Source organism: Columba livia, chromosome Z (assembly GCF_036013475.1).
Source record: "Columba livia isolate bColLiv1 breed racing homer chromosome Z, bColLiv1.pat.W.v2, whole genome shotgun sequence".
Lineage (NCBI taxonomy): Eukaryota > Metazoa > Chordata > Aves > Columbiformes > Columbidae > Columba > Columba livia.
The window spans coordinates 39,865,585-39,884,113 of record NC_088642.1 but is presented as its reverse complement, the minus strand read 5'-3'; the positions used below and the strand labels follow the sequence as shown (position 1 = coordinate 39,884,113).

General features: G+C 36.7%; 1 long non-coding RNA gene across 1 annotated transcript in view; it reads right to left on the bottom strand.

The window, feature by feature from the left end:
* Positions 1-230: 230 nt before the first annotated feature.
* The window catches only part of LOC135577396 (uncharacterized), an 84,602-nt gene continuing 66,303 nt past the window's right edge, over positions 231-18,529 (bottom strand). Inside the window, exon 4 of the long non-coding RNA XR_010469170.1 lies at positions 231-320. This is a non-coding gene — a long non-coding RNA (uncharacterized LOC135577396). The remainder of the gene's footprint in view (positions 321-18,529) is intronic.

Below are 18,529 nucleotides of genomic sequence, written 5' to 3'. Positions count from 1 at the left end.
TTGATTGAATAGCTGAAGACAATGATCAAACTCATGACTAATTATGATTTGTATGAGCAATTTACTAGAAAGGCAGAAAATAAGAAGAAAAAAAAATATTTCACTTACTGCAACAATCTATTTCAATGAATAATTATTCTATCTCAGCTGTTAATTTTTTTGTATTAATTTATTCGGCTTCCCGGAGAAGCCGGTATTACCATTTTATTTTGCCACTCACCTTTTACTCCTAATGGCTAACATCAATAAGTCCCAAGACAACATCCTCCAGACAGGAACTACCTGGGATCCACCAGAATTCATTGTTGGCATATGTGGGACTAGACAGCAATTGGGATTGAAAAATACATGAAATTAGTAACATACAACAATTGATTCTCTGCTTACATTGCATTTTTGCTGTAAACTTATAACATGAACAAACAGAAATGAAACTCAAAATGCAACCTCTGTAATTACTAAACAGTGTATCAATAAGATCTTTGGTAATTGAATGTATATGAAATACAGAGGAGTAGATCCAACTCAACTTCCTGATACAGACTGTTCTAGATTATGATTTCTTTTACTCTGTGGGCAGATTTGAAACCCAGCAACGATCTCTAGTGAAGGTTGATTTAAGAATGAACGGTAATTTATATAGCGACTAGATAATAATAAAACTCTGGAAAGTTGCATTTGTACACAAAAGCAGCATTACTATGGCCCTAGTTCCCCTTTAACTGGCAACAAAATGAGATGTGCAATACTCTCCTCTGAACTGCATGAAAGTCCATAGACAGTTTTGGTTTGGGCTTTTATTGTGTTACCTTACTTAGTATCCAAAAGTATGGTAAATACTTTATAGAAATAAAAGCATGAAAGCCTCTACTGTCTAACTTCTGAATTAATGAGTTGTGGAATAAATGAAAAGGAAGTTTCACTGTCACAGTTGATTATGCAGTATATTCAGCTCTTATTCAGCCATAAATTGGAATAAGAACCACTCTACATATACTAAAGCAAATAACGGTCAAATAACAGAAGAGTGAAAGAGAAGATGAAAAGAAGTTCTCAGGTAACTGATTCCACTATTAGTAAGTTGCCTAGATTTTTCCATCATCTTAGAGAACTAGAATAGGTGGCTGGGTAGAAACATTTGAGGAAGTATCATTCCTTGGCAGAAGCAGCATAATTTTGGCTTGTGAGGGTCTGTTAGGTAATACAAGTTCAATGAAAAGTCTGCTGAGAAATTTTATGTCATAAGGTCAACCAACTACCTGATCCCTTGCTGCTTACATACAGTATAGGAAAGGAGAAGAAAGAGAGTGGGACTGTGAAGGAGTATCATAATGCCTTCAGAATATACATGCTCATAATGCTCATAAGACTTCCATATATAAAATAATAGTATTTGTTCTGGAGTTACTACAGTGGATGCAAGGGATATGAAATAAAAGTACATGTGCATGTAACAGTGTCACACATTTATACATCTTCCTTCATGGACAGTTGTTCACATCTTTTACAAAGAGTTCAGCATCATGATTCTGCTTAGCAGCTGGATCAACTGAGAGACACAGAAGGTTCCTCAGCAGGTCAAAAGCAGAGACAAGACTAGCCTACCTGCCCTGTAGTCTATTTAGTAGGTTGTGTCAGATTCACTTAAGATTGTAGGATCTAGGTTCTTTTTAGGCACTATTTTTTCCAGTAACAACCACCATTAAAAAAAAAAAAAAAACAACAAAACCACTACAAATTATTGCAGTGGTCGTTTTTGCACTGAATAGTCAGAAGGTGGAATTCTTTTTAGTAACTAGTAATTAATAGATGAAAGGTTTTATGTTAAACTACAATGCACATATACTGTGCTATTGCTTTTATAGTAAGACAAGAAAAGTATTTTAAAATTCAATGTTCTCTGTACTGTGCAGGCTCTGAAGGTGGTGTTTTTCTTGTCTGGAGTACAAAACGAACACTGTATTTCAATTTTGAGACCTCTTTTGAAGTTATCTCTCAAAGGGAAGTAGAGCTTCTCAGTCTCATTACTACAATACAGGCTCGTATCACACCTCCGCTGAAGATACATTTGTATAGGCAAAAGAAGAAAATCGTCAATGAAGCTGGAAGGAATTATATAATAGTGCTTATTTAACTTCTTTAATGGTGCTGAGATTTCAGACCTAAGCTGAAGCTAAGTGTGGCTTCATATCCAAACTCTCCATCCCCCCACCATTGTTATAAAGAATATCTACCTCTGTACTTCAATCCAAGACTAAAACTCATTCAATGGGTCTCAAGAAGTACTGCCAGGACAATGGTGTGTAAAAAATATTACAGTAAAGTGGTAGTTAAGCAAGGACTAAGGCTGAATAGGAATACAGTAATATTCAGAGGCCAGAAAGCCAATATATGCTAAATATGAAACCTTAGCTTCAGTTATAAGAGGATTTATTTATTTTTGAACAACTGGAATATTTAGGAAACTAAAACATGTAAAATGTTTTGGAAGGAACACCTGGTATTTTTTTACTCAGATGCCTAATTTGTCAGTTTTCTACTCATATCAGCTTCTGATTACTGCATAGCTATAGTACTGCAATGATGTCTTCTGACTTTGAAACTTCTAAAGGAAAGAATTTTTATTTTTCGGCTATGTGAAGTGCACCAGCTTCCAGATGCCACGTTAAGACAGCACTGTACCCTAGGTAATGCTCCAGGCTTTCACCCTGCTGAACAGTCATTACACTCTAGTGGCTACATAGTCTAATGTCAATACAGAGTTCAGTGCCCTTCAGCTGCACTGGTCTGAAAACACTGTATTAAATCTGTATTAAATGATGATGACCTTTGTTGAGGCCCATCTCTTCTACCATCCAGTACCTATGTATTTCTATGAAAAATAATATTATTTTAAGTACTTTGTTCATTCTGTTGTCAACATTTTCACAAGGTACTAAATAACCTACTTTTAATTTTTGTCCCAGAATTTTATTATTTTCCAACCTAAAATGTAAGACCAAAAAAACATTACTCAACTCTGGTTAATGTTGCTATTCTTTTTTTTTTTTTTTTCTATTTTAACAACTTATTTTCTCTGGCAATATGAGGAAATGAACAGTGGAAGCATAGGTATTAGATACTCTATTCAACAGCCTCAGTTATTCTACACTAATTGCTCTCAGTCTACAAAAAAAAATATATACTGATCAACTTTTACTTATTAGACCTTGCTTTTGTAAAAATCCATTTTTTCTTTAGACTTTCTCAATCATTACCAGTAAATTTATACCTGTTAAAATTTTTATGGGCTAGTGTATACACTGTGAAGTGACTTGAACATATTTTCAGAACAGCTGTCTCCAAATTAATAACAGTCACAGATTTGTAGTCCCCTGAAAAGCCTCCTTTCTTGCCATAAGAAACTTCTGAGAACCTATGCAGACCTACAGGAAACATAAAGGTACCAAGCACATCTCTAAATCCCTTGATACATGAAACCTCATCATTAGTTTAGTAAGTATAGAGAAGTATGTCACAGGGGAGTAATATGGGGTTCTGCTTAGATTTCTTAAAGGGAAGTGCGACCTTCAAGAGTTCAGTGGTGGGTGTGCTCTATTATTTACTGCATGGGGGGGACATATACCAAGCCAAATGTCACTTTCTTTCCAGGTGTGTGTATCCATCCATGAAGCAAACCTTCAGGCATCTTCTTTCCCTGATGAACGTTTGCTCCAGGGACTGTGTTTTGAAGCTCTAGAGGCAAACTCTCAGATGAATCTTCTATCTGTCATGATGCAAATGTTCAGGATCCATCTTTCCCTGATAACAATTACCTCTGGAGCCTGTACTTAGAGGTCTGAAGGCAAACTTTCAGGGAAAATCCATAACTGGATGCAAAGCAGATTTTCAGGAAACAAAATTCTCAGAAAATAAAATATTTAATGGAGCAGTGTAGCAGGAGGGCTGGCTCAAGCTGGGTACTTGCGCAGAGGTCTGCCCAAGTAATGAAAACTGCAAACTCCTATATCTTTACAGACCATTCACACCAACATCCAGTCCAATAGCAAAATTTCACCACCAGGTCCTTTGTTCCCCATTGGCTCCTTTTTCTCTGATTCCACATGGGCCTTTGTTTTGTTCAGTTGTAGACAATTTTTTCGGTCCATATCCTTGACGGTGCCGTGTTGTCTAGATAAGCCCTTTCTTCTCAGTGGAGTGCAAAATAGGCCCCGCTCTCTGCGTTAGCCTTGTTTTCCCAGTCAGTTCCATTTTTTCCAGCAAAATGCAAGCAAGACTTTGTCTTGCAGGTGTTTAGTGTAGTCTGCAGTTGCTTTTGGTAAATAAAAGCAGGACCCTACAGCCTCAAGTTTTAGCAAATCTAGTCTACCAAGTAACATCAATCAAAGAGTACACTAAAAATCAAACAACCTTGTATCTCTAAATAACCCATTACATTTGGTGTGCATCTACTTTAGCTAAATGATTAACATTGAACTTGAATTGCGCTCATCCACTGACCCGTGAGTAGTAAAACCATTGCCACACAGCTCACTTATTTAGCAGGGAGAGCTCAAAGTGGGCTCATCCAGGCTGCTGTATCTATAGAACAAAGTGGTTGACTCGTAGTCAAATTGCATACAGTACGAAAAGTATGCACGAGACTCCCTGTGCCCACAAGATACCGGCATTCGGTGTGCTGTTCCGCTTCCCTGTAGGTCTACTGGAAGGAGTTGTTGGCCTGGCTGGGGCTCAGGCCTTTACGTCCTCTGGAGCCTGGACAAAACTGCTGCTGGTTTGGCTGGGAGGGTCAAGTGCATCCACCACGAAGTAATGATCAGAAAATGAGAGTTTTTTTCCTCCTAGGAAAAAAAATATTCCCACGCAAGAACATGTAAAGCTGAAACGTTTTGGACTATCATAAGAAGTCTTTTGCCAAACGGGAAATATTTCAGCAGTGGTGCCCCAGTGCAAACCATAGTCTAATTCTCTCATGCTTTTCTTTACCACTCTGGTCTAGCTATGCTGGCTGCAAGGGACAGCATTGTCTACCTTCTGAGAGATACTTTGCCACTGGAGGGCAGAGGATCTATGTAAGAGTGACCCTAACACTTCCCTCCAGGTAGTACAGACCAAATTTGAGACAATTTTTGGATGAAATGTTTTGTTTTCAGAAGTAGTTTTTTAATAAAATGAAACATAAGATGAATTTCTTGATAGAAAGCACTTCTGTTTCTGTCTCTTTTGCAGACACATTATTTTTTTTTTTGAAAACAGAGTTTTCATTGAAAAAAAAATCATCAGTTCTATTCAAGGATCCTTGAGCCAATATTTAACTCTAACTGAAGACATTTAATTTACATGCACAATGCTGAAAATAATCCCTGGTTTTTAGTGTCTTTCACTGTGATATATGTCATGAGTAGTTGCATACACATTCTATATTAGACATGATTCACACAGCATCTGTCATTAATTTCAGTAACTATAAATATCTGTACACTGGGAAAGGTGCTTTGCTCTGGAACAAATCCAGACACTCTTTTTTGTTCCCAACTTTATTGTGTGGAAAGAAAAAATAAATATCTGTTGTACTCAATGCTAATCAAAAGTTCATGTACATTGAGTAAATTTAGTGCCAGTCAAAAGATGGATTTATTAGAAGAAAAATCCTGCAAGGATCTTTCAATCCATCTGCTTTGTTAACATTGAGAAATTTGCTACATATTTCACTGTAAGTCTCATTCTCTGCATCTTCCTTTTCTTTCTTAAGCTGAAATGTGTCACATTTGGGGAGACTGAGCTTTATCATTATTGCAAAAGGAGCATTTTCCTGCCAATCTTAAAAGGATCTCAGAGGAACCCTGTGTCTTTTTCAACCCTGTGGATTGAAAAAAACGTTTTCCAAAGGTTTTCTCTAGTTTGTATCCAATTAATACATGCATCCTACAGCTGTGTTTTCAATGCTCTGTTTATTCTGCTGCATTTTACGTAAGGTAGCTAGAAGAGCTCCGAAAGACATAAAATGATTATTCTAAATTACAGAGGTAATAAAAGATTTTTTAATCCCTTTTTTCTTTGTCCCAGTGCTTTGCTCCCTTCTTTAATTACCAATATGTATTTCCTACAGCGAAGTAACACTGACAGTAAGATACTTCAATTTTGATTCTCTTCACCCTAGTTTTCCAGAGCCTAAAACTTATTTTGTATGCAGTCTCACCTTCCCATTCAATATCAGTTCATTCTAACTAGTAGTGACCATCACAGTCTCTTGATACTTATTACTAATTTGCAGTTTGTCACCACTAGAGAAGTAGGAATGAAATTTTCAGGGGCACTAACATAATTTATATGACAGTCAATGAATTCATTCACTCAGTTCCCTATTCTCTTTGATTATTCAAGATTGAAGGACAAGACTAATTCAGTAATCTAGAAAGTATTCCCCTTTGAACCACGAATATATTCTGGATACATAATATTCCAGGAAGGGCCAAATTCTTCTGTTTCTGCAGCCTTTATGGGTGATGAAGGCTCATGAGAAACCATAGTAGTTTTCAACCGGAAATCTTTGCCCTAATCATACTTGTAACACTGTCCTAATCTTTCAAGAATGATTAGGATTCTGCTGGATTTCTGTGCCATGGTTTTGAACTGCTCTTTCTGACTTGACAGATAATTATGGGGCTTTTATTACTGCTACAAATTTTGGAGTTAGATTGCTAATTCGCTTGGAACTCGTTGCCAATTTTTGCTGATCTCAGTGCATTTAGCTGCCTAGTCTGAGAATGGAGGCTATGACTGGGCCCATATTTGCCCTTAGTTTCTCGCTTATGTTCTCTAGATGATAGCTGACACATAGAGTTTGTTGGAAGATGAATTTGGTCTTGCATTACATGGGAAGTATTCCACCTTGGGACAACTATTAACTTATTAAAAAAAAAATAAAATACTAGAGTCATTAATTTCTGGGGAAAATGTTGACCTGCCATCAAGGGCTGTGTATAGTTTGACAGTTGGGGACAGTTTTGTCCAAAATGTTTTATTTTTTTTCAGCTTTTCATTATTTTTTTTTATAGTTGTTGAAAGAGCGCAGGAGGAATTTCCTTCCTTTTGAAGTAAAATTTAGTTTAGCAAAAACCCTTTGATGAGTCGTTTCAGCAGAAAATCTTCAGCTAGACATATATGCAACACTAAAATAAAACAATAAAACCTTATCAACAGATTCCTCTAACGGTACACTTCACAGCTTGCTCAGTGACAGATGTCCAGGTTCCAGTATAAGCTGGGGAATGACCTGTTAGAAAGCAGTGTAGGGGAAAGGGACCTGGGGGTCCTGGTGGATAGCAGGATGACCATGAGCCAGCACTGTGCCCTTGTGGCCAGGAAGGCAAATGGCATCCTGGGGTGTATTAGAAGCGGGGTGGTTAGTAGGTCCAGAGAGGTTCTCCTTCCCCTCTATTCTGCCCTAGTGAGACCACATCTGGAATATTGTATCCAGTTCTGGGCCCCTCAGTCCAAGAAGGACAGGGAACTGCTGGAGAAAGTCCAGCGCAGGGCAACAAAGACGATGAATGGAGTGGAGCATCTGCCTTATGAGGAAAGGCTGAAGGAGCTGGGCCTCTTTAGCTTGGAGGAGACTGAGGGGTGACCTCATTAATGTTTATAGACATGTAAAGAGTGTCACAAAGATGAAGCCAGGCTCTTCTCGGTGACAACCAATGATAGGACAAGGGGCAATGGGTATTTGCTTCTTACAGCTTTTCTATGTAGGGTTTATATAAATCTGTCATACATGACAGTTCCTGCTACTCACAGCTCCTAGAAGAAAACCAGCCTACCACTTAAAACACCCTAGCTGGTGTTTTGTTCTTCTGAACAAGTAGAGGTTGAACAGGGATTTGCTTGCTCCAAACTGTTGACCGCAGTTTCTTAAACAGCATATATGCTTAAGCTTTTTCCTCCTCCTCCACATTATACTTTACGACACTGGTGTTTACCTGGGCGCTATGGAACCCATCAGTTCTCATGGTGTGTTTTCAACTTTATGTATTTTATTTTTAATTGAGACATTCGTACTGCACCCATTGACATCAAGATCAGCAATATTTTTTTTGTTTTTTAAATCATACCCTTGAAGTGTACTTTGTGAAGGCATTTAGAGTTACCACTTTGTGTATCATAGTAATCAAGGGGGTGCCATTTCCTTATAAAATGAATATGAGAAAGAAGGGCATTATTCAGTGCTGTGATTTGATTTGTATCATTTAGAGTAATGGCAATAGAAATTAAGGAAAAACTGAACATCAGATATCTATTGGAGTTTTCAGTATGACATCTTCCTAACTACAGAGACCACCAGTACTTACCAGAACATTAATCTGCTGCGAGAATCACTTAAAATACAAAATGGGGACATGAAAATGTACTGGAAATAGCAAAATCTGGGCAGTTTAAATACTGCAATACTTAAATGCATTGCACAGGAAACTGAAGAGCAAGTTACTGGAAAAAATAAGGAACATTCACACTCCGCAAATTTCTGTAAATTGAGGTCATACTGTTTTGGCTAGTTCTTAAGTTGAAGTTGGACACTTCGTAGACAAATAATAAATACAACAGACATATCCTGTTAATTGGTATACCAGTAGGAGGCTGACCTAGATTGCTTCTTTTTGGAATAAAATTTCCAGGAAGAGAGAAATAGACTATATTAAACCAAGCCTTTTCCAATTTATGTCAGTGAAAGAGAGAAGGGTACACTTCATTACCCATGTTATATGAGTTCACTTTTGGCTTGTACTGTCTGAATAGCCTTTCTTAAAAGGCAATTTGGGGGATATAAACATATACATTTTCAAACTCAGTGAACTTTAGTGCTCAGAGAAGCTTTTCCACACAGGTTTCCCAAGGCAACAGCAGCTGTTATTAAGGCCTCCCACGTGTGCACAGAGATAATTGTGCCAATTTATATGTTACGTGGCGATTTTCAGATACGGAAAAATGACTCATAAAGATAAAGCAAGTCGAAACAATATTCAACATTCTTAGATATAGTGATATTGTACAGTTCTCAGTAAAAGTCTCCAGGGGTGAAAGGTAATTTTATGAATCCTATACACATGAATGAAGATATTTTTTGCATATTTTACAGAGACTATAAGTCCAATCATATGAACTTTGTTTATAACAAAAAATTAATGCTCATGTAAATAATCCTATTAGCACTGCCCAAGGAAAGCCTACTTGTGTACATAAATGCTCTTATGAGCTATGCAAACAGATAGACCACGTTAAAAATCCTTTTGTTGCCTAGATTTTCCACACCAGTCTGTTTCTTCATTTACCTTGACCATCTTACCTTTTATACTGTGAAATCTTTTGGGAAGAGGTTGCAATTTTATTCTGTTTTTACAGAACCTAGCTTAATGACATCACCACACACAACAGAGAGTATGAGACGTACAGCACGAGAGAACATCATTAAGTAGCTGAAAATACAATCCATTCTTTTAATATGAAGCTTTCTGGAACAGAAAATCCAAAAATTGCATTGCAAAAGACCAAAATTCTGTATTGTAGACTGCGTATTAAAATATACTGTGATTTGATGACAGAAATTGCCATGTATATGAAAACCATAATGAGACAAAAAAAATTTCTCCCTCTATCTCTTCATTCTTCCTGCCCACTTCTAGATGTCCACATAATGGAATAAAACTCTTGAGCTTACATATCGATGCTTTATACCCAGCCATCTGCTAAGGAGCTTAATTAATCTCCCAGAGCTCTATCTTAAAAAAAAAAAAAAAAAAGTCTTATCAATTGTAATAGTAAGGATGGAAGCTGCCAATACTCATTAACATAGAACACAGAGGAATCCTGATTATCCATGTAAGGCTTTTTATTTTGCACTCCAAATACAGTGAAATCATAATCTTCATTATTTTCTCATAAAATTTAATGCTTTTCTCTCATAAATGCATCCTTCTTAACATAATCCAAAACATCTCAGATTTTATTCACAGCCCATTGAGAACCAAAAAGGCCAATTATAAGTGAGAATCAACTTAATAAAATCCCAACCTACACTGAGAGAATAGGGCTGTATACTGTATCTTTATTACGAAGATATAAAACCAATTTAATTTAATCACTTTGAATTACTAAGCGCTGCCAGAGTCACAGCCAGAAGAGTATAAATTAATTAATGCAATGCCTACTTTGTAGTTTATTCCCTGAACTGCACCATTACTGCATAGTTATTATATTTTTATTCACTACTGTAGTTACTGTTATGGAAAAAGGACTTAAAACAAAGTTTCACAAGAAGATATCCATTGTAGAGAGATACAGCAGTAATAAATTCTGCCTGTGCTTCTTCAGTGTATCTCAGATGTAATCTGAATTAAAGAAACAAATGCTACTTCATTCTCCATGACTTTTTAGCTTGAGGTATATACAAAAGATTTTGAAATCAACATGCTGTTTCCTACTGATTAAATATGTCGAGGACATATAATCAACAGACTTCCAGATTTTCGGTCAAATGTTGTTCATGTGGATGTGAAAATATATACCAGCACCTCCACAACTGGAAAATGGGTAGCAACTAATACCCATATGGGTTCCACACTGGCCACTGGTGATGGGCAGTGCATTGACATGCACTAGCTTGTACATATTTTCTTCCACCTGAGTGTTAGAGGCTGGTAGGAATTCATACTCAATATCTGGCCATTCTTCTGCTGTGAACCTAGGTATAAGACACATGCTGCCATACTGCATGTGAACTTAGATGCAGCTTCACAAACATCTGTTTGTGTAGCAGCTTTGATCCTAACCTATAGGTTTTGACTTTGATACTGTAGTTGTACATAGTCATATTTAAAGACAGCTTCCACTTTTAGGTCCTCTAGAGATTTAAGATGCGTGTTTAAAGTAAAGAATATCCTGGAATTCCTGTCTGAATGTGGAGGAAATGGGTAGGAGTGGACACTGTTACCAACATGGACTTCCCATCAAATTGGCCACCTCAGGGCAGTAAACCCCTTACCTATTAAGTATTTTAATAGTTGTAGTTGTCCAGTAAGTTACCTTATCCTGTATGGAAAATACTGAACTAATATGGTATGTAACAGTGGTGTGTTGACACAGAGATGAGTGCAGCTTTGTCCAGCCAAGTCAGTGTACCAGAAGACAAAATCCGCTTGGAGCACAACATGTAAAATAATGGTAGATTAAAAAATGAGGTAAAGATGCAATAAAAAGCATTTCTCCCTGCCTCTAAAGCTGACATTTCTGCTCTGCTGTGCCTTCTGAACTCCCACATATACCTGTCTAGGCATGAGAAACTCATTGTATGTCATGTTCTTGACATATCCTTGCTCCTACTCTATTACACATTACTAATGTAGCACTGAGCAAATGTGTTGTAATATTTGGAGACTCAATACCTGAAAGTCTTGTTGCCCATGGAATTGTATGTAGCAGTTGTACTCCTGATCTTCTGATTGCACTATGACAGGCTGACCTTAAAAAATTAATTGGAAATTACACAACATTACGGATTTGTCAACTGTCTTAATAGGTATTGAGAAACTCAGAGAAACCTTTGTTAGCCCTCCAGCCCTCATGATTCTGAATGGATTGCTCAATGACATAGAAAGGCAGTAGCCATTTCAAGGAATCAAAGTTATTATAGATGACAAGATGATACTTTTTCCCCCTTTATTCCTATTTTTAAAAAATTATTATTTTATAAACAAACGTGCCTGTTTGCAGCTTTGTCTGGATTTACAGCACAGCTGGTGAGATAATCCTTTGTTAGTGGATAGGAAAAAGGTGGATATTATTTCCAGACACTTCATTAAAGAATGCACAGTCACATTAGTTCGAACCAAATTCCTAACAATAATCCAAATCTCTTTGTAAGATCACACTGACAATATTCACTCTAAATGTTGCATGATTATGCTGGTTATTGCTTTTCTCTCCACTGTAAGGAGCACAGAGAGCTGAAGTGTGGTTTTAAATTTAAGTTTTCCCCAGAGGAAGATAATGGGCTAGCTTTTAAAACCAATGCTCAAGAAAAAGCCTCCCACTCCCCCCACTAACCAAGTACCCCTCCTCTTAATACATATAAAAACAAGTTTGCCCTCAGAAAGAAAAGAAAAAAAAAGAGAAAGAAAAATAAAAATCCATGTTACAGCAACTCAAACCACATCCAGATGCTCTCAGGAATTTTTTGGGGCATGCAGAAATGTCATTGTATTCATTATACTCTTAGACAGCACTTTCATTTTCAGTATGAAAGCTGTGCTGATATTGCCAGTCCATTAAACTCTAACAAGGGTCTCCACAGTTTCATAGTTCCAATTATGACTTCAGTTTACAGGACCCTAGCAATAAATACAGTTTGATTTGCTCCTCTGTGAGCTGATCTTTGCTCTTGCAGTTGTCAAATAAACAATGGGCTGGAGGTGAAAACTCAAACGTCTTTTTTGTTTTCAAAAGTATAGGAACACCTCAGATAACATGCAGGTAAGATACAAAAGGAGGCTTTTTTTCTGGGCTTCTGGTGAAGCTGATCACTTCTTTTTGGCTGATATGAAGACTTTATATCAAGTGTGAAAATAGCATTAGAAAAGGAACTAAACAAGCTTTCTGAATATGTGCATAGCATGTTCTACACCATGTGTGATAGCATACCATTATTGGCTCATAAAGAGAAATGAGCAGGTAGGCAGGTATGTACTGTATTATTCAAGTTATGATGTTAGAAACTGGGAGTCAGATTTTCAAAGTGTATATGTGATGGAACTAACACCTGATGTTCTGGTCTGTGGTCAGAAGTCAGGAAAAAGATTTGACTCTAGGGCCAATATAGTTAAGAAATTAATTTTGACCCAGAATTGTTGACTATGTTCACAAACATCAACAGGAAGACTAATTTAACTGAAGGTATAATAACTGAGTTGCAAAATTTGTGTGCACAACTAGCACTGCAAAAGAGAGATGAGTCTTATGAACATCAATAATTTTCATTCCAAATCTATATAAAAATTTTACACTGCCACCATAAGAAAAAATAGATTTTTTATGATAGTAAAGCTATAAGTAATATCCTTCAGAAAATGTGACCATGTTATCTCAGAGTGATGATACACATTTTTTTCGAAAGTGCCCTTAGGACATATTTCAAATATATTTAAGCCCTTACAAAATGCAAATAAGAGCTTAACTTGAGTTTCACAAACACTGAAATAGGAGCATATTCTCTGCCTAGTTCCCAAGAAAAACAGAGATATTTTGTCTGTATAGGGAATAATTATATATTTGTGTTGTGTTCTAAAATGAGGGGAAACTGATACATTAGGGAAAAACAAAGTAATAAATATAGCCAAAATACTATGGAATGATTAAGTTTTGTATATTCAAAAATGCTGAAGGAAAAATTATACTTAATCAAGTTCATAACTTCTGCCTTCAGAACAGCTGCCACAAATCCAAACATTTATTCTGTAATAGAGGTAATTATCTTAAACATTTCTCCAAAGCTCATCAAGCAAAACTGACCCACAATATGCTGTAGTGAATTCCTGAATTTATTTTTATAATTAGAATAAGAAAACATTGGCAAATATCATTAGTGGGAACTATGAATAAAAGGAAGATATAATCTCTGTGATTCTTGGTTGTCAGAAAATACGTGTTAATGCATTAACTCCCACACAGAAAGTTGGGCAAAGCTTTGTGAAGCTCAGGAATTATTTCAATTTCTAAACAAATAGAAATGCATGTCGTGAGAACACTTAAATAACAAGTGGTAACACTCTGCCAGTTTTTTGTGTATTGCAGTTTTATGTTTAGAGTAACATGTGAGTGCTATGACTGTAGTTCTACAAAGTAAATATGATTAACTTAATAACACTAAAGTTCTCCGCTCAGTTCAAGAGTCTGAACAACCTTGTCCCCCCCCACACCCCGCATGACAAAAAGTGGAAGCATTTCCAGAGTATCTTTTCTTTATATCTTCTATAGAGGCATTCAACTAGTGATTTATACAGAACTTTCATATACAATTTCTGAATGGCCATCACATTTCAAATCTGAAAGGTCTACAAAATGCGGTATGGTCATGCAGACAAATTACGTATCTTCTTTACAGGTATGTAGATTGCTTGATTATAAAACCTCCAAGATTAGTAGTCAGCCATGCAAGCTATACATGATCTGATGTGATATTCTGAAATTCAGTCAATAAAAATATCAGATATCTCTCAAAAAAAGAAAAAGACATGAAGAACTATAACAATAATACCCCTCATAAAAATCATGTTAAACGTTTATAGCAGGTTCATTTATACCTAAGGAAAAATACTGCCATAGGAAGTAAAACTGTTTGAATGCTTCCTTTGCAATTTTTTTTTCTTTTTTTTAAGCGGAATAAACTATATCATGGACATATTTCCATGAGATGCACATGGTGGAATTGAAGGACAGAAAGATAGGACTGATATTGATATTACAGTGTTAGAGTTTTGTCGTTTTATCATTATTAAAGCAGAATTACTTCCTTAACTACTTTTTCTGAATATGTTTTAAGTTTAAAAAAACTCATGTTGTATTCACTATTTTTTGCTCTCAGTTTCCTAAGCAATATCATAATTAGATGTTATGTTTATGTGCTTTCAAAGTTGTCAAATTTTTGATGTCCCTGCATTCTGTTTTTTTCTGGCAGAAACACAAGAAGCTATGTTTCACAATCAAAATATCAACACAAATCAAGTACACAAATGAAGTTCAATTTTCTTTTATTCCCCAGCTGCTCTTACTGTCAAAACCAGACAGTAAATAGAATGAATCCATGATCACAAATGCAACTTTTCAGATTTAAAACAGCCAAACTCACATGTATTCAAACAAGATCAACAGTAGGTAAAAATAAACTGTAATACCTTTTGGAAGCAATAAGTCCAATTAATTCAGAAGTTCAAATCCTTACTTACTAAACTTTTTGTGTATCAAATATTACTGCCCAGTTGAGATTCAATCTGTTGCATTTTATGCTTCTGTTACTGAATTTAAGTCAGTAGGCACTCTAGGCCTAGATGTCAATGAAGCTGAAGAAATTCAGGCAGAGATGACGAAGTGGGGAAAAATAACCCCATATAGATTGGAAACGGTGGGGAAGTTCATGAAGCTCTGAATATTACTCTCATTCTTCTGATAAAGTCTCTAGTGATTTGAATACAAGATTCTAAACCTGGATTTTTATTTTTTTTTTAATGTTTTTAGACCATACAACTCCAAAAGAACTTTATTTTCAGCAGAAAATAATGGCCAACAGAATGGCGAAAGAAGAGTGTTATTGAAGACCAACAACCACTATGGTAAACAGAACATAAATGTGTCACTTCTACACGCCAGGGCTATAGGAGGCATATGCTATGTGACCTCAGCGTTTCCCAGGTTCCTAGAGGTGACGTTCCCTATAGAACACTGGCAGATATTTTCTTCTTACTCAGGCCTTCTAAACACTCAGAAATTGCTGTTTCTAATGAGTGGCATTGTGTAAGGGATCCTATTCAACATATGCTATTTGAGGAGATCATGACCATTATTGTGATGGGAAATACGGATCAGTTATCGCCAGCACATTTTTTTTAATTGTTACTTGTGTACCTACTGCAGTTTGTTGTGTATTTTCTGCATGTGTATATTTGGTCTTGTAGACATAAGCAATTACAGCATTCAAATGAGTTGATGACAAACAATTATCAAGTCTCAGTCAAACATGCAGCTTCACATCCAAGAAATCTGGTTGAATAGAAGCAGAAAGGCGACAGGCTGAAGCAAGTCATCTACTCTGTTACAAAACCTCAAAATATTATCACTGATAGTATTAAACCCACCATATATAGACAATTGAGGGAACTTCATTAAATAGAAGCAACATTTAGGAAAACCTTCTAAGGTGAGCCCAAAAGAGAGCTGTGGAAGAAATTATGAAGTGAGAGGCCTTATCTGAGTTATATGTGTTGGAAGGTAAGCCCATTTTGTAGAACAGACAGGGTAGATTAGCCTTGCTACTAGTGTTTCAGCTGTCATTGAAGGTAACTTTTGATGTGGCTCAGCTGTGTAACCTTCGCTCAGGCAGCTGAGGAAATTGCCAAGCTGTGAGGAAATGCATAGACTAGAGCCACATATGATAAGTGAGGTAACACTGCAGGCAGAGCAGATTGTTCAGATAGGGCTAGTTAGCAGCCAAAGGATTCAAGTGGAAAAGCACTCCTGTCAGATGATATAAAATCCTAGGGTAAAAACAAACAACAACCACACAAAACCAAAACCAAACAACCAAACTGGAAATTGGATTAATGCAACTCAGGAACACTGTTGCCAGGAGAAAACATGTTGCTGTCCCCCTGGTACCTGACTCATGGCTGCCTGGCCAGAAAATACTCTTCACGGGGTTTCTTAGTAGGTGTACTAGTGATGCATGTTTTCTCTAGTCCTAGCCGTCTGCCCTGTGCTTTAGCCAATAGGGAGTTGCTTTGTACTTTCAAGTTGTGTTCAAACTGCTGGCAGTGTCCCTTCTCACATAGTAAAAGCTTCCCGCACATAGCAAAAGAGCCTAGGAAAATAGAGTTACAAACTGGTGGTTAATGTGGGCAACCAATATCCTTTGGCCTGGAGTGGTGTTATCTTGCATTTTTCAGCTTAGAAACTAGAAATATGAAAGCAGGATAACTGAAGTTAAATAAACTTGTATTTTGAAAGGAAAATGTGTAACCTATCATGGCATTGGGGGTTACAGTGCATTGTAGAGTGGTGCTAACTAATGCTTCCCTCCATGATTGTTAAACTAAACAATGAAACTCAAAAGAAGTTATGACAAAGCAGCAGCATTGTTTTACTGGAGTTAAAAGGCTGTTTTAGCTCCAGTATCATCGTAATCTACTTTTGCTGCACGTAGAGTGTATTTTCATTGCTTAAAAATGTGGCAACAATATTTCCAAGCTTGGTAATACAGATTCTCCCTCTGTAACTTGGTATGGTTGGCTGGCTCCTTTGACCTGTTTGTCTCTTTCTTTGAGCTATTTGTCTCTTTCTGCTTAGCTTTGTAAAGTAACAGAAGGACTTCTGCAATATTTTATTTATTTGAAAACAGTTTTTGCTTGTTGGTTGCTATTTTTGTGGGAGTGCTTCTGTGTCATATTAAGACCATTTTATACCTGCCTTAAGGCCACTTCTTAAAGCCAGTGAGAGAGAGCCGGCACTAGCATAATGGAAGAAATATATTTTATGCTAATGATCTATTTTATTAATCTAGAGAGTGATGATATGATGAAGAAAGACACAATTACACAAAGCTTTCTGAAAACAGTGCAAAGGTAAAAAATCAACCATCCAACCAACCGCCTGCTGTAAAGTCACTTCACTGTAGTTTCATTCCTGTTCTTTTCATTTCTGACTCCTAAATTCCATTAAGTGGTACAAACCATGGAACTCCATCCTCTATTTTGCAGGATTTTTAGTGGCAATAGTAGCAAAATCAAGGGTGCAGACAGAGGAACAGTGAAAACTGTGAAGATTTTCGAGGCTGTGATTATACAAGGAATCAAATAAAATGTTCCAAGTGTTGCATGACAGAAATGCAGAGGTTGGCCAATGGCACCTCAGCCTTAGAAAGGGAGATTGAGTAAGATGGGAGAACCTTTGAAGAAAAAGATGTTGGATAATCTGGTAGCTTTACTTCTCTAATCATGTTTTGGGCATTTAAAGTGATGTCTTTTTCTTTCCGTACTTCAGGTACGCTCCCACATAGTACTATGTAAAATGTTTTAGCTGAAAGAAATACTTTGATTCAACACTTCATATAGTTAATTCCATCTATACCTCTAGCTGTCCTCAAAGTAATTGTCTTCAGGATGTTCATATTCTTCCAGTATGTGCAGACTCCTATGATGCCCATGTTCTGGTGTCACTTAGTCTCCTTATATACATTAATTTAGTTCCTAATCTTCCAGCCTTCCATTCCTTTTTGTCTCTGTCCTCAGAACTCCCCTCAGTATCTCCCTAGTAGCAAGTTGTTCAGAACTGAACTCAGTATCCTAAATGTGGTCGTAGTGGAGTGGTATAGACAAGACCTGTTATCACATCATCTCTACAGAGCATCCCGGAATACCATTGGCCCTCTTACTGAAATATTATGTGAAATTATGTCTAAATTTCTGTCTCAAGTCTTTACTGGCTCGATTGCTTCCCGAGTTTCTCTGTTCCTGTCTGCTTGTTTTTATCGCTTTTTCCAGGTTACTTCTCCCTCCTCCCCCCACTATCTGCTATATTTTAAAATTATTATTTTCTACCTTTATTTCTATTCTTGTAAGATTTCTGTATCTCATTGCTCTCCACAGAAACATTCACAACACTCATGAAGCTCATCATGCAGATTTCACTAAGATGCCTTCTTATGTGACTTACATTCTCACATCTTTAAAATACATTTTTAAAACCAGCTTTCTATTTATATATACTCTTCAGT